Source organism: Hordeum vulgare, chromosome 3H, assembly GCF_904849725.1.
Source record: "Hordeum vulgare subsp. vulgare chromosome 3H, MorexV3_pseudomolecules_assembly, whole genome shotgun sequence".
Classification (NCBI taxonomy): domain Eukaryota; kingdom Viridiplantae; phylum Streptophyta; class Magnoliopsida; order Poales; family Poaceae; genus Hordeum; species Hordeum vulgare.
The window spans coordinates 287,359,037-287,363,979 of NC_058520.1; positions in this window are offsets into that span (position 1 = coordinate 287,359,037).

Consider the following 4,943-nt stretch of genomic DNA (forward strand, 5'->3'; position numbering starts at 1 on the left):
AGCGGTAGTACCGCTGGAGTGCCAGCGGTAGTACCGCTAGCTGGCGATAGTACCGCTGGAGTGCCAGCGGTAGTACCGCTGCAGCCAGCGGTAGTACCGCTGGAGCTCGGGCAGAGAGTGGGGGTAACGGTCTGATTCTTTTCCCCACTATATAAAGGGGGTCTTCTTCCCCCTTGGCCTTATCCATCCGTTGAGCTCTTGTTCTACCTCCATTGTTGACATTCTTAGAGCTTGACTACTCTCAATCCCTCCAATGATTCTTGCTTGTTCTTGAGGGAAAAGAGAGAGGAGATCTAGATCCACATCTCCACCAATCACTTTCTCCTCTATGTGAGGGGAACCCCTTGGATCTTGATCTTGGAGTTCTTTGTGAGCTCCTTGTTCTTCCTCTCATATTTCTCCATAGCTTTTGTTGTTGTGGAGGGATTTGAGTGTGAGGGACTTGACCACTTCGTGTGTTCTTGCCATTGCATTAGTTGCATCGGTTTGAGTTCTCCACGGTGATACGTGGAAGTGAGAAGTTGAGAAGCTTACTACCTTTGGTACTTAGTACCCTTGATATTGTTCTTCGTGGATGCTTTGGCGTCCTAGAAGCTTGGTGGTGTCTCGGAGCTCAATCATTGTGGTGTGAAGCTCCGGGAAGCGTCGGGGTCTCCAATTAGGTTGTGGAGGTTGCCCCGAGCAATTTGTACGGGTACCGGTAACCGCCCCCAAGGGTTGCCACGTGTACGGGTTCGGTGATCGCCCCCAAGGGTTGCCATTTGTACGGGTTCGGTGACCGCCCTCAAGGGTCCCTTAGTGGAATCACGACATCTTGCATTGTGCGAGGGCGTGAGGAGATTAAGGTGGCCTTAGTGGCATCTTGGGGAGCATTGTGCCTCCACACCGCTCTAACGGAGATTAGCATCCGCAAGGGTGTGAACTTCGGGATACATCATCGTCTCCCCGTGCCTCGGTTATCTCTTACCCGAACCCTTTACTTATGCACTTTACTTTGTGATAGACATATTGTTTATTGTAATATATCTTGCTATCACTTAGTTGTTTATCTTGCTTAGCATAAGTTGTTGCTGCACATAGGTGAGCCTAGTTGTTTGTAGGTTTTGTGCTTGACATATTAAACGTTAGTTTTATTCCGCATTTGTTCAAGCCTAAACCTTAACTATTTTAAAGCGCCTATTCACCCCCCCCCCCTCTAGGCGACATCCACGTCCTTTTCAGATGTATCTGCTGGCTGCTCAACCAGGGGCTGAGGAGTTGGTGCTGGGGTTGGGTGCCGTTTATTGTAGTCATCAACAGCACTAGTGGCTAACTTGATGAAATTGCGTTTGATGCTTTTGCGGTCTGACAGTTTGTCACACTTGTCAGTCCAGACTTGCAGCTCTGCCTGGGTTGACACCAGTGCTTCAGGAGTCAGCTTGAGGAGATTTTGCCTAAGGAATTTCTCCTTTTTGGCCTTTGCAATCTTTGCCTGCTTGGCCTTCTGTTCCTTCCACTTGGCTTCATTTATGAAGGTGGCCACCACGTGGTTGATGCTAGGAGGAAGTTTCAAATCATCAATGGGTGTTTGGGTCCTCATACCATATATTGATGTAGTCGAGGAGGACCTTGGGATCCATGGCCAGAGGAATAGCACTGCCTGATGCTTGTGCTACCCGTTCTTGCTTGTTCCTCATGATGGCTTGCAGGGTTTGATCATCATAATCATCACTTCCCTCTGATACAGACGGGACTGCGATGATTTTGCTGGGGCTGGGCAGAGGTGCAGGTTGAGCGGTTGTCAAAGTCTTCATAAGTGGCGTTGAAGACTTTGTCTCCGAGCTAGTTGCGGCTGGGAGTGAGGAGCTGGAGCTGGCGGTCGTAGGCTTCACAACATGCTTTTGTAGTGGCTTTGGAGGTGGAGCTGAGGATTTTGGTGCAGAAGAGATTGGTGCTGAGGGTTTTGGCGCTGATGGTTTTGGAGTTGAAGGTTTTGGTACTGAGGGTTTTGGAGCTGAGGGTTTTGTGACAGAAGCCTGTGCAGACTTCTCTTGAGGCTTTGGAGCCTTTGGCTTTGTTGGCACAGACTGCGTGTGAGGAATCTCTGAGCCTGAAGTTTCTGCCGCTGAGGAATTTGCAGCACCGGAGGCAGCAGCTGAGGATTCATTAAATTTCTTCACTGCAGCTTCAGCTTTCTTCTTGAGCTTGGCCAGATGCCTTTCTTTCTCATCTGGGTAGTCATCAATTGTCATAAGACTTGAGGGATGTGCTTCTGCCAGGAGGCTTCAAAGCGAATTCTTCGCATATTTTGCAGTCACAAACCTGTACTCCTTCCATTCCTTCGCCCATCTGCGTTCAATCTTCTGCAGCCTAATCTTTCTCTTGGCCATTGTCTCAGGTTCTTCTTCAGGCGTACAATAGTCCAAGTATATGTCCTCAGGAATATCAGCAGCTGTGTTCTGCTCCAGTTTCTTTCCTCCCTTCTGTTTCCTTTCTTCCTCCATTTTCTTCAGACGAGGAATTTGCTGATGATTTTGAACTCTTGAGGATTCTGATGAGCCTTGAAGAGTTTCTTCCAGAAACGCTGCAAATGAGTTAATGTGATGAGAACCGAGAGATTCATCAGCTGACATGTGTGTACGTGTGAACAGAGTATAGTTGCGAGGAATTTGGAGAGGTCATATGCGTTCTCAGATTTGAAGAAAATGAAAATGTTTGACAGTTTGAGGAATATAACCAGTGGTTGAGGAATTTGCCTAAGCATAATGTTCTTGGGTTCCAGAGTTGTACAGATCCAAAAATTTGCACAATTGAGGAATCTCGTGAAAATCTTAGATGCTTAGCTAGTTCATCAATGATTGTGGTGATAGATAGTGTTTGAGGAATCACGTGCATATCGTATCTTGAGGAAAACAGATTTCTTATAGAAGGGGTAAAATTTCAGATCTAATCTGCTGTAAAAATGGGATATATTTACTCTAGAAGGTGCGAACGAAGAACACAGAAAGTAGTGTTGGACAGGCTCTTCGGTCGAGTGTCCAATGCACCCTAACTTGGTGGCAGAGGAAGTCTACGGCGGCGGCGGACGTAGATGTTCCGACTCCGGCGTGATCCTGGCGACGAAAAGGTCGAGGCAGTGAAGCTCTTCCTTACCGGCGACAAGACTACCAGCGGTGGCGCTAGGGTTCGGTGGAGAGTGCGATGGCAGGAGAGTGATGAGGCGAAGAAGAGGATACCGAGGGGGGTAAGGATCTATTTATAGCCCGAAAGTTACTGTTTGGCGCGAAAGTTTCGGACCGAATAGCCCCTGCCTCTACGTCTCCGCAGGACACGTGTAGCTCCCATACGATGCGGTGGAGATAGTGGAGATCGTGGTTATCCGATCGTGGGAAGTGGGGGTTCAGTTACTGTTCCTTTGAAGAAAACAATTTTTGATGATTTGAGGATTTTTGTTACAAAATCATCAGCTGACAAGGATGCAGTGAGGATTTTCAACAAAGTTTCAAGTAGAACGCATATGAAGAATTGAATAGACTGGATAAGTATAGCATAGAGGGAAAGTAGGGTCCGATCACATTCACTTAGCAGAAACATCAACTTGAAAAAATAGCAATAAGTAAATGCTGTTGAGGACTAGAAATCACAGTCTACCTAGGCAAATGAAAGTCATCAAGTGTTTTTGAAGATTTTGTAATAGATCATCACAATGAAGAACAGTTGTTTTGAAGAAAAATGCATTGTGAGGAAATTGATCATTTGAAGAAAATCAACCTGAGGAATTTCACATTGGGCGGTGGCGTTACCCACCATATAAGAATGTTGATTACAGGCGCCGCGTACAATTGTCGTAGGGCCATGAGAATCAATTTCTTCATTAATTTCTTCACATTCAGAGTGACTTTCTTCATTAGTTGAAGAAAATCGTTTCATCATGTGTTGCACACCTAAGTCGTCAACTTTGCATAAGTGTTAGGATGTGTGCATGTTTTTACAAAACATTTGAAGATTCTAAGATATTTAGCTCACACTGCAACTTGCAAAACCTTTTCTCATCCAAGGGCTTAGTGAAGATATCCGCCAATTGATCATCAGTCTTCACATGGTCGATGAGGATATTGCCCTTGAGGACATGGTCCCGAAGAAAATGATGACGAATCTGGATGTGCTTGGTCTTCGAGTGATGTACTGGGTTATATGCAATCTTGATAGCACTCTCATTGTCACAGTAGAGAGGCAAATTCTTCATATTGATGCCGTAGTCCTTGAGGGTTTGCTTCATCCATAGCAATTGAGCACAGCAAGAACCAGCAGCAATGTACTCAGCTTCGGCAGTGGAGAGTGATACGCAGTTCTACTTCTTTGAGGACCAGCAAACTAGTGATCTTCCGAGGAAATGGCATGTGCCAGATGTTGACTTGCGATCCACACGGTCAGCAGCATAGTCTGAATCAGAATACCCTACCAGATGAAGATTGGAGCCCTTGGGATACCATAATCCTAGTGTTGGTGTGTGAGCTAAGTATCGAAGAATATGTTTCACAGCCTTATGGTGTGATTCCTTCGGTTTTTCTTGAAAACGTGCACACATGCAAACACTAAGCATTATATCTGGCCTAGATGCACATAGATACAATAAAGAGCCAATCATAGAACGGTATACCTGCTGATCGAAATCTTTACCATTTTCATCAGTGCCTAGGTGGCCGTTGGTAGGCATCGGAGTCTTGGCACCTTTGCATTCGTGCATGTCGAATTTCCTCAGAACATCCTTGAGGTATTTCTCCTGTGAAATGAAGATTCCATTGCTTTGTTGACGAATTTGAAGACCTAAGAAGAATTTTAGCTCCCCTATCATGGACATCTGATATTCTTCACTCATCATGTAGGCAAATTCATCACTGTATCTTTTGTCAGTACAGCCAAATATGATATCATCAACATATATTTGACATACAAACAGCTCA